We start from the raw sequence: 12,161 nt of genomic DNA, 5'->3' as shown, positions 1-12,161 counted from the left end.
TACCTCTCGTCAGCAGGGAATAGGCATATATGTAGGGGTGCTGCGTAGGCTGCCAAAAATTATTCTCAGGTCCAGTACCGCTCTTGGCACGCAGGTGCGTAACCCGGGCTCGTCAGCCCCACCAGCTCAAGAGAGCTTGAATATAAAAGAAAGTCCAATTGGTCGCACACTGCTTGTCCTACCAGCGTGTTGCCCCAAAGCATTGTGGTCCATGAAGTAAGCATCAGCGGGTGCGCCTCTGCCAGGGTCTTGAGCAAAAAATCACTGTCGCGTTGGCCATCCCTGGACACGTGTTTCGAGGTTGTTACCTCTCGTCAGCAGGGAATAGGCATATATGTAGGGGTGCTGCGTAGGCTGCCAAAAATTATTCTCAGGTCCAGTACCGCTCGTGGCACGCAGGTGCGTAACCCGGGCTCGTCAGCCCCACCAGCTCAAGAGGGCTTGAATATAAAAGAAAGTCCAATTGGTCGCACACTGCTTGTCCTACTAGCGTGTTGCCCCAAAGCATTGTGGTCCATGAAGTAAGCATCAGCGGGTGCGCCTCTGCCAGGGTCTTGAGCACAAAATCACTGTCGCGTTGGCCATCCCTGGACACGTGTTTCGAGGTTGTTACCTCTTGTCAGCAGGGAATAGGCATATATGTAGGGGTGCTGCGTAGGCTGCCAAAAATTATTCTCAGGTCCAGTACCGCTCGTGGCACGCAGGTGCGTAACCCGGGCTCGTCAGCCCCACCAGCTCAAGAGAGCTTGAATATAAAAGAAAGTCCAATTGGTTGCACACTGCTAGTCCTACCAGCGTGTTGCCCCAAAGCATTGTGGTCCATGAAGTAAGCATCAGCGGGTGCGCCTCTGCCAGGGTCTTGAGCAAAAAATCACTGTCGCGTTGGCCATCCCTGGACACGTGTTTCGAGGTTGTTACCTCTCGTCAGCAGGGAATAGGCATATATGTAGGGGTGCTGCGTAGGCTGCCAAAAATTATTCTCAGGTCCAGTACCGCTCGTGGCACGCAGGTGCGTAACCCGGGCTCGTCAGCCCCACCAGCTCAAGAGAGCTTGAATATAAAAGAAAGTCCAATTGGTCGCACACTGCTTGTCCTACCAGCGTGTTGCCCCAAAGCATTGTGGTCCATGAAGTAAGCATCAGCGGGTGCGCCTCTGCCAGGGTCTTGAGCAAAAAATCACTGTCGCGTTGGCCATCCCTGGACACGTGTTTCGAGGTTGTTACCTCTCGTCAGCAGGGAATAGGCATATATGTAGGGGTGCTGCGTAGGCTGCCAAAAATTATTCTCAGGTCCAGTACCGCTCGTGGCACGCAGGTGCGTAACCCGGGCTCGTCAGCCCCACCAGCTCAAGAGAGCTTGAATATAAAAGAAAGTCCAATTGGTCGCACACTGCTGGTCCTACCAGCGTGTTGCCCCAAAGCATTGTGGTCCATGAAGTAAGCATCAGCGGGTGTGCCTCTGCCAGGGTCTTGAGCAAAAAATCACTGTCGCGTTGGCCATCCCTGGACAACGTGTTTCAAGGTTGTTACCTCTCGTCAGCAGGGAATAGGCATATATGTAGGGGTGCTGCGTAGGCTGCCAAAAATTATTCTCAGGTCCAGTACCGCTCGTGGCAGAGATGGCCAGCACTAATCTGCACCCACCTGGTGAAACACTCAAGACTTTCCAAGTGTACTCGCTTGTCGATCTGAACTGCATCTACCATGATGCCCAGGGGCGACTCTGCTGGGAGGTGAAGAAGTGTGCTCCCACACCAGTTTCTTACCTAGTCAGAATTTGCACATGCATTGGTCGAGGAAGGGCCATGAGACTCTATCGAAGGCCTTTTCTGCGTCAAGCGCAATCATTACTGCCTTTTCCATGCTGTTGGCCGTGCGGTTTATGAGGTGGCATAGTAGTGTAGTGTTGTCTTGTGAGAGTCTGTTCTTCAGGTAGCCTACTTGCGATTTGTGTATGAGGTGAGGCAGGTAGGTGTTCAGCCTTGCTGCCATTACTTTGGCGATGATTTTGCAATCCACGTTTATTAGTGAAATCGGGCTTTAGTTCTGCGGGAACTGTGGGTCCTTCCCCTCTTTGGGGATGACAATGATGTTCGCCTCCGCCATCGAGTTCGTCATGCTACCTCTGTTTGCGCATGTTCTGAAGACCATGGTACCCTTAAGCAGGGGCTGAAATTGTTTGTAGAAGGCGGCCGTGTACCCGTCCGGGCCCGGCGCCTTGTTTGGCTTTAGGGAGTCTATTGCCATCCCTACCTCAGCTTCAGTTATGTCCTGCTCGAGTGAGTCTCTTTGTTCATTAGTGAGTTTGGGGAGTGCGAGTTTGTCTAGCAGGTTAGCTCCTCCGTCTGTCGCCAGTGATTTGTCCGCCGTATATAGTTCCTTGTAGAATTCCCTGAAGGTTTCCAGGATTTGTTTGTTGGCCGTGTGTGTCTTGTTCGCTTTGTCTGTTATCGGTGCAACAGAGTGTTGCCTTTGCTTTGCCTTCAGACAGTGCTTAATTTGAGCCGGAGCTTGCCGGTCTTAGCACCGGCACCTAATTATCAGGGCCGTGTCTATTACGCTGTATTAAGTGCACCTGTCCTGCTGTCAGTAATTGATTTATGAGTCGTGCCGCCTGCGTGGCATTGGCACTGGGCTAGCACACACAGAGAGCGTGTGCTGTGCTGCTGTGTCACTTAGTTTTACCATACCGACGCGTCGTACTGGTTGTTGACTGTGATGCAGACAGTAAATTGTAAACACTTACTGTCTGTGACGTGACGTGACTGACGATGATTCTCAATTTCCTCCTCCTCTCTGTCTCAAGAATTACTTCCGCGGATCAGGCCCAGTGAGCGGGACACCACTTTAGTAGGTGTTGTCTTGGGTTGGGCAGGGCTTTGCTGCCCTGGGCTGGTCGTCTTCTGCGGGGGTTGGGGCTGTGCACTGCAGAGGCAGCGACGCGTGCGCAGATTTTGAATGCGCGCGCATTCACTTTAATTTTTGCCTCGGCATGCCCGCCCCAGCATACCCTTGGCTTTCTAGTATGTCGCTGTTGAGACGCCAGCTACGACTCGGCTTCTCATTGTGCTTCCCGCTGATTGAGAGGGTTATGTGTGCGTGATCTGAGATTGTTATAGGGCCGATCTCTCTTGATTCTGTGAGGTGTGTGTGGGTGGAGGACATGAGTATGTAGTCAATTCTGCTGTTTGAGTTGTGCGGGTGTGAGTAGAATGTGTACTCTCTGGCACTGGGGTGTTGTAGCCTCCATGGGTCTGACAGCTCTAACTTGGCACATATGTTCTTGAGTGTGTTTTGCTCTTGTGCTGTGTGGCTGGTTCTGTGCGGGTGTCTGTCCGTGGCATTGTCGATGGTTTGGTTCATGTCTCCCGCTAGGATCAACAGCTCTCCCTTAGGGATGTTGCTGAGCTCGTTCTCCACATCCTCCTAGAATTCCCTGTCTGTTGAGTTCGGGCCGTATATGTTGGCTACATTTATGGTCTCTTCCCCTCTCTTAAGGCATGTGGTTAGCCTTCTTCCCTTTGTGTCCGCTCGGTAGTTGTGTAGCGTAAGTTTGGCTTTTTTGCTGATAATGGTTATCACCCCCTCTTTCTTGTTCGCCGCTGGTGAGCACACTATCTCGCCTATCCATCTTGCCTTGAGGCGATTCGCGTCTTACACTGAGACCCTAGTTTCTTGGAGGCCATATATGTCGCCCTTGAGTTTGTTTAAATAATCTAGAGTTTTCCGGAGGTTTAATGGGGTGGTTGAGTCCCTTGACATTTAGGGATACTATTTTGATGTCCGAGGCTATTTGTGTTTGGGTTGGTGTGATCATGGTGGTCTGTGTTTCTCGCTTGCTCTCGCGCAGATACTAGATTTTGGCCCCGCTTCTCGCTCCGTGCTCATGCTGACTGTTTGCCCCAGTCTGTTATCGGTCCTCCCCCCTCGGGATTGATTTAGAGTGTGGAAAGGGTTGTAGATAGAGAGAAGGGAAGAGAGAAAGTGTCTCCACAAGATTGCGATTGTTCGTGCTGCTTGGCTCCCTGCCCCGCCCGCGCCCCCATGCCCCCCAACCCCCCTTCAACGTACTGTAAACGTGCGACAGCAACGGTCCTCCTGCCCCCGCTCCCCCGAGTCCACTTCACCCTGCCCTCCCATGTAGGCACTGTCCACATTTAGTAAAGGATATGTCAATGGATATGCCAGATGGTTGGTAGTGTTCGGTCTTCCCTGAGAGTCATCGTACTTTTAGGATTAGTTCAGTCTTGGCTACTCCATGCCGAGGTGGCCGTTTGAGGTAGCTACGTTGTCTCAGGTAGTCTTAGGTGGTATCGTATCTGATCAATGCTCCTGTTGGCTGTGTTTGTCTTTCCAGTGTCCTCCTTCAGAGTCGTAGTACTTTAGGAGTAGATCAGTTTTGGCTACGCCATGCCGAGGTGGCCGTTTGAGGTAGCTGCGTTGTCTGAGGTAGTCTGAGGTGATGCCTGATCAATGTTCCTACTGGCCGTGTTATCTTATCAGTGTCTCCCTGCCGGGCCGCCTTCCGAGCTGTTCGACGATGCTCTTCTCTTGGCCGCTCCTGGGCTCTGTGCGTCCATTTCCTCCGGTTCTGGCCCCTGAAGGTATCTTCGTAGATCAGCTGGGTCATCAAAAATATGCGTGTCTCTCCTGTCAGTGATGCGCATTGTTGCAGGGCCTGCAAAACTGAAGGCAATGTTGGCTTTTTTTAGTCTCTCTCTGAGTGCTAGGAAGCCTTTCCTAGTTTCCACCGTCATCTTCGAGAAGTCTTGGGTTATTATTATCTTGTGGTCATTCCACTTCACTGTTTGTCCTTTCCTCGCAAAGGCAAAAATGGCATCAGTGTGATATGCTCTCATTGGCTTGCATATGATGGGTCTCGGACCTTTCCCCTGCGGTTGGGTCGTTGCTGGTACCCTATATGGTTTGTCTATCTCGAAGGGTCTGTCGAATTTGAGGCCGGTCAGTTCGGGTAGTAGGATTTCCAGCATTGTCGCGCACGAACCTGAGGCTTCCTCCTCGTCTTCCGGAACTCCCAAGAGCCTGATGTTCCCCTTCCTGTTTTTGTCCTCCTGTTCTGCAAACATTCTCTGTAGGTTGTTGGTCGCCTTAGCTACATAGTGCATGTCTCGGTCTGTTCTGGCTGTGCTGTCTTCTATGTCACTTATTCTCTTTTCCGCTACATCGACCCTGCTGGAAATTTTGTTCTGATCCGCTCGTATGGCTGTAAGCTCTAGCTGTATATTGTCGATGGAATTTTTTGTTGCTTTGGCCAGGTCATTGGCTTCCGTGATTTTTTTGAGGAGTAAATCCATCGCTGCGTCGTTTGTTGGGTTGATTTTCAGCTTAATTGGTGACTCCGACACTTCCTTCCTTAGTTTCTTGTTGTCACTGGCTATCTTGTCATCCCTGCCAGCCATTTTGTCAAACCCTCTTCTCGCGAGGTGTATAGACAACCTGTCTTTTTTTTGTCGGCCTATCTGTTGGCCTCCTTGATGTGGTCCGCTGCTGCCTGTTTGTTCGGTTGTCCTGTCTTTCGTAGTTTCGCTGAAAGTGAACCTGCTGGGCCACCTTATTGTTCTTGTTCTGGTTTTACTGGATGCCAGGACTCCCTTTGTGCGCTTCTACTGTGTGTCGTCTTGTGGGTTTGCTGCTCCTGCTATTGTGGCGACCCGCTGCCTGTTTGGTCTTCCTGCATGCGCTTCTGGGAGGGCTATGCTTAGGTTTGTTTTCTGCTGCTTCTGTTCGTCTGCCTTATATGGTCACCGCTTGGCTTCCTCTACGTTAGTTGTATTGTCTATTTACCCCTTGTTTGGCTGCGTTCTATGCTGCTCCACGCCATCATACACTCTTGGTTTGTATTGGGCCAGAATCGGCTCGCTCGATCCAGCCGACTTCGCCTTGGGTTTATGTTTAGCGGCGTGTCTCTTGCTTTGCTTCGTTGTCGGCATGTATTGCGGGTTGCGGATGCTGCTACTAGGTCTTTGCAGTGGGTTGGCTGCCCAGAGGAGCGCCTGGGTTTGTCGTGTTATGCCACTAATTGCCACAGCCTCGTAGCCAGCTTAATCTTTATCCTGCGACCTGGCTGTGTTTGCGCGGAGCTGGCTCCCTCTGGTGAGGTCTCAAGATGGACGTCTCCCGAAGTAGGTGTAGTTTCGGTTTTGTTTCGTTTGCACATTTTTTTCCTGTTGTTGCTTGCTGTTGCGTGCTGCGCGGCTTGCTCGGACCTACCCGCTGGGGGGGTTGGCACAGGTCGCTTAGCTGGTGCTTCGCTAGGCTTCTCACTAGCCGCTTGTGGTTCCAGCACGACCCGCTTCCTGCACCTTCCGCTTTCCCGTGTGTTCGGTTTTAGCATCGGCTCGTCTTGTCTGTGCAGCCTTCGTGACTAAACTTGTGGCTTCCTTCTGGAGCCTCCTTCACCCAGTGTTGCTGTGGGCATGTCCCAGGTGCTTGGGCCGAGCTTTCCCCTCCCAAGATGACCGCCTTTCGGGGTCTCTTTCGGTTATTGTGCCGCGGAGTAGATTTGACCAGCTCCCTAGTTCCTCTACCTTTGATGTTCCGAGTTTGGATCGCCGCTCCTAGTGCTTATTCTGCCTCTCTGCGCGCTCCTTCTTCGGATCACTGGTGTGCCGCCTAACTCAAGATGGCTGCCTTGGGTCCTTGTAGTGGGGGTTGGTTTCAGTTTTGCGCCTTGTACGCACCTTAGGCTCACAGACTTATCGATCGCCGTTTTATGGCCCGTCTTGTCCTGCCGGTTCTGCCTTTCCGCTTTGCGCGTTGTTCGTCCTTTTATCCTTCTGCGCGTTGCTTGGAGGATTGTTTTGCAGCGTGTGGTGGTCTATACGTGGGTTGGATGGCAACGCAGGCAGAAGCCTAAGTCCAAGAGCACCGCAACCCCGTAACAAACAACGGCGAGCTAAACAGCGAAACTGCCCGGAATCCCTACAAAAAAGGTAGCGGCGGTCGTGGGAAAACTTGGGGCACAAGAAGAGACGAAGCAGAACAATAGAGACGTCAGGGCGGAACCGCAAGAAGGCAAAAAGTGCCGGCAGCGGCGAGGTGAACAGCACAGCTAAGATGGTGGCGTAAGCAGGGGGAATATGGACGTGTCTTTAATGCCAGGTTTAGCCTGAGCGTAAAATAAAGCAACATTCCAGAAAAATAAAACATTCTTACAGAAAAGCTATAATAACACAAGCAAATGTTTCAGCATGCCGTAAAAACGATTTCTGCGCAATCACAAGGGCTACAGCAAGCAGCAATATATTATAGGTAAATATTGCATGCATTAAAACACTCTTTCCCTACTGCAGTACAGCTGTCATCACAATGTAATGACTTATGTTGGTTAAAGCTGGACATTTCACCAATTACAGAGTACAGTACTGAGACAAGGACGTTATAAATAAAAACTATTTTAAAAATACTCAGTACATTGAAAATTTCTTTATTTCTTTCTTCTTTTTTTTTTATTTCAACATGTTTATTAACAATTTTTTCAAACAAACATAGTACAGTGATAGCGCTGATAGTGCCTCGCGGGTGCCCTTAGGAATACAACGGGCTTGGCGGGCTTCATGGCGGATCGTATATCACATATCCGATAGAAAGGGTTCTTTGTTGAATCTTGTTGCACCCTTGTCCAAGAAAATGGAGAGTGAAAGGTGAAGAGAATAGGGTGAAAAGAAAAGAGAGGGAGATAGAGACTAGTTAGCATGTGGTTGTGCAGTGTTGAGCGCTGGTGGCCAGTAGGGCGTCGGTGACCCGTATTGAGCCTTTATTCAAGGGGGTTCATACGTGCCCAGGTGTTTGTCTAGCGATGCCCACATTTCACCTCTTGCCGTGTGGTTGGGAGCGTGAGTTGCCGCTATGTTGTCCGCCCCTCTTAGAAAGGTAATCTAGTTGACCCAGCCCTTGAAAGTAGCCTTCCCTGTGTTTTTCCAGTTTGCCAGTATTGTCTTAACTGCTGCTGTGAGGAGGAGGTCTGTGAGGTCGCCATCTTCTTTGGATTTTAAGTTTGGGGCCATGAAGGCCGTTACTAGCCCTACAAAGCCTGGCTGTATGTCCCTCCCCACTATCCTTGCGATGAAGTCTTTGATTTTTGCCCAAAGGGTCTTGACTCGAGTGCAGTGAAAGATTAGGTGTGCACGGTCTCCTCTCTCTTTTTTGCAGTTCCAGCAAGTGTCGTTTTCTCTGACTCCTACCCCAGCAAGGCGGGCGGGAGTCCAGTAGGCCCTGTGTAGTAGCCAGTATTTTGTCTGTGCCACCTGTGGGGAAACTTTGTTCTGGGAGGCGGATATCCACAGGCGGCTTTTTTCCTTCTCACTCAGTTGTCTGCCTAGCAGCTCCTCCCAGAACCCCAATGTTTTAGTGTTGAGTTTTGTCTTTGTTGGACTTAATAGTTTGTATAAATGGGAGGTGTGGTGGCCTACCTTGTTCAGGTTGCCCATGTATTGTATGATGGAGGTTTTTTTTGTGTTCAGGTTGGCTTTCGTGATGGCTGCTTTTATTTTGAGGAACCCATAGAAGTCGACTGTAGTTAGGGCATGAAGGTCTTTCAGGGCGTCAAAAGTTAGTGGTGTGTTGTTCTTTTCTAGTTGTTGTGGAGTGGATATACACTTCCCATACCAGGTGGCGTTGGCTAAAAACTTCCCTTTATATTGGACCTTGGGGTTGAACCATATGGTCTCCCATTTGGTGTTCCTGATGCTTTGTTCCATCTTAGTGTCTACCTTAAGAAGGGCTACTTTGGTGTTTTTGATGATCATGTTGTCTATCTCTGGGTGTTTGTTTGCCGTAAGCATAGCTATGGGGTCTAGGCCTCCCAGCATAGCTCTTTCCAGTTCTAGCCACACCGGTGTGTACTCCTTATCAGGGACCAGCCAGTGAGCCCCCTGTTTGGCTAAGCATGCCGTTTGGAAGGTTTTAAAATTGGTCATGTTCAATCGAAACGGTTTCCCTCTCTGTCTCCTTCTGTGTTGCTCCTCTTTGCCCCTTCACTGTGTCCCTGGGTGTTTCCAGTGACCGCGGGTGTGTCTGTCTCCCCTTGCTTCTGTCCGTGTTCAGTGCGATGCAGGGGGGGAGGGTGGAGCGAGGTGCAAGATGGCTGCCCGCGTTCCACTTTCGTTTCTTTTCAGTTTCTATTCTTCGACACCCCTCGCTTCTCTGTGGTGCTCCCGCTGCCTGCGCCTTAGTTGTGAGTGATCTTCGTTCTCGCTCTGTGTGCTCTCCGCTCACAGCTCCCCTTACTTTTAGCTTTTTTAGCGCATCGAGTGTGCTTACGCTGCTGTGATCCTTCTGTGTGCCGACATCTTGGGTCTCTCCACCCGCTCCTCTCTCTGCTCCTCTCGGCTTTTTTTGTCCCTTCTGCTCTTTCCTGGCAGGTTTCGGTTCCGTCGATCTGTGCTAGGTGCCTTCCTACATCCGATCCTCCCGTTTGTTCAGGGGTTCGTGCCCTATAGGATGCCTCTTCGCCCTTATTTTCTCTCGGGGTGGTGGAGGTGTTGGACTCAGGCACCCGTCCTCATCACCGTCCAAGCCACGCCACATTATAAATTTATATTAACAAAGTAAACATGGCCCACCTGCCGTGACATTGCCACCCGCAATGCTGTGACTTGGATTCGAACCGAGGTTGCTGCGGCCACAACGCAGAGTACTAACCACTATACGATCACGGCGAGCTACTTGGGCTCTGTGCATGTAGGCTGTACCTGTATTTTATGGCTGAATCCTGTCTGAGTTCACAACACAGTACAATTTAACCAGACAAGGCCTCCCGAACTGGGCACAGACTCCAGAAGTGACGAATCAGAAATGTGTGCAATGAAATACGTGGCCCCCACAATAGAGCACAATGCTCCAGAGGAGGCCCAGAGAACTGGCTCAGAATGACAGAAATGTTATTCAAACATTCGAAGAGTAGCATCAAACCTCTAGGTCAGGCATCGAGAACCGGACATGACGTTTATTATGAGCTGTGTGACACTTTACAATACTCCGAATGAGTCTCCCAGGGCAGACACATTATTTCAGAAGAGGCCTCCAGAACCTCACGTGAAGCCTACCAAAGTGAACACAATATCATAGATGTGGCCTTCACAACTCGACACAGTGCTATGGGTACAGAATATTAAAATCTGATTGTTCCGCTTTAGTGGTGATTGCGGTAGCAACATTTCTTGCTTGGGCTTGGGTAATCCGTTCACGCTCACTCCAGTCAAATGTAATATAATGAAATATGGCTGTCCTGTCTAAATGGCTCTAATTATATGAAATAGATGTACATTATAACTGTTATTTTAACTGTGTTTTTACAACTTGACAATAATTTTTAAATGTAAAAAGCATTCGACTGTCACTGTTTAATATGTTTTTTAAATGAAATTTTTTAGCTGTAGTATTTATTGTATAGGATAGGGATTGATGCTTTTATGACAAATGTCGAATAAAGCTTTGAAATTTGAATTTGATTATGAGCTGTGTGACACTTTACAATACTCCGAATGAGTCTCCCAGGGCAGACACATTATTTCAGAAGAGGCCTCCAGAACCTCACGTGAAGCCTACCAAAGTGAACACAATATCATAGATGTGGCCTTCACAACTCGACACAGTGCTATGGGTACAGCAATTTTAGCTGGACACAGCACACAATGTCATTTTCCAAGCACTCACAATACTTCAGAAAAAGCCTCTAGAACTGAACACCACACCCCGAGTGCAGCATTCAGAAATGGAAAAACAACACTCAAAATGTACTTGCCAGAACAAAACACAACACTGAAAATGTGGCCTCCTAAAGTAGTACAAGTACCAGCTGAGACATCTACAACTAGACACAATACTGCAGACAAACCCTTCAGAACAGAACACCACACTCCACGAGCAGCATTCCAGAAATAAAGACAATCTGGACTTTCGGGTCCAAAACTGAAAACAACACTCCAAATGCATTAACCAGAAGAAAGCACAACACTGCAAATGTGGGCTCATAACTCAGCAAAATATACCAGATGCAACATCTACAACAGGTCACACACAATATTGCAGACACTGCTTCAGTAATAAGACGACATCTGCAGCACTGGACACATTCCTACAGTGGTGACCTCAGGACAAGAGAAAAAACTTCAGATGTTGCCATTAGAACTGGGTACAAAACGCCAGACATGACTGTGATAACAGGCACAGTACTTTAGATGTACCCTCCAGTACCAGGCACCGTACACTACAGGTGGCCACCAGATCAGGAGGCAATGTGCCAGAGTTGTTTTTTGAAAGTAGCAACAATCCTCCTAATGAGGTTTTGAAAACTTTACCAGAACCCCAGATGGAACTTTGTGTACTTGACACAATAGCCTCAGTAGACTCAGCAGAACTAGACACAACAGTTCAGAAGGGCTCCAGACTTGGGGCAAAAATATGCTAAATTAGTCTCTAAAGTGGGTATGAACTGTTCAGACACATTATTCTAAAGAAGCCCTTTGGAAATGTACCCAGCTATCCACACAAGGCCACTCTTGTGCTGCCTGTGCTGCGCCTGTTGTTTGAAGCTTGCATTACTGCTGCCGGGGTGCAGCTAAAAACATCTTTTCACTTCTCAAAACCAAACTGATTGGCGTTGAAAATTAAAGAGACTGGTGGTTGGTGGTACACAACATTGGCATCGAAAGACCAAAAACATCTTTAGGTTCGAAGGAGGAGCATTGTGTAAAAAATAAAATAATAATAATAGGAGCAACTGGACTTGCAGACAATGAGTCGTTTATCAAACAATACTTATTCTTTGAAGTTGTGTAAAATACGAGGCACTGCTGAGATTCGAACGCAGGATCTCCTGTTTACTAGACAGGCGCTTTAACCAACTAAGCCACAGTGCCTCCTTTAGCCCTGGCTCAGTACTGTACCTCCTGTCCTGGTGTCACATTGAGACTCTGCATTTTTTTGGTGCATTTACAGCTGTGATATTTTCCACTTCCTAGTGACAAAATATTGCAGAGAAAAACCTGATATTGGAAAGGAAAAGTTACAAAGGGGGTCACGACAAACGTATATCATTATATGTACATATTTGTATTCATTTTGCAATATTTGCACTGATGAACGAAGTGTGCAATGCATACATTAAACTAAACAAGAGTACAAGGACAATAAAGGGCA

At 48.9% G+C, this 12,161-nt stretch overlaps 1 non-coding gene across 1 annotated transcript; it reads right to left on the bottom strand.

Annotated features, from left to right (window-relative positions):
* Positions 1-11,807: 11,807 nt before the first annotated feature.
* On the bottom strand, positions 11,808-11,881 carry TRNAT-AGU (transfer RNA threonine (anticodon AGU)). The gene has a single exon. It is a non-coding gene; the product is annotated as a tRNA-Thr (tRNA).
* Positions 11,882-12,161: the final 280 nt, after the last annotated feature.

The sequence above is a fragment of the Lissotriton helveticus genome, chromosome 12 (genome assembly GCF_964261635.1).
Source record: "Lissotriton helveticus chromosome 12, aLisHel1.1, whole genome shotgun sequence".
Lineage (NCBI taxonomy): Eukaryota > Metazoa > Chordata > Amphibia > Caudata > Salamandridae > Lissotriton > Lissotriton helveticus.
The sequence above is the reverse complement of the archived record's forward strand: the minus strand, read 5'-3'. Positions and strand labels throughout refer to the sequence as shown.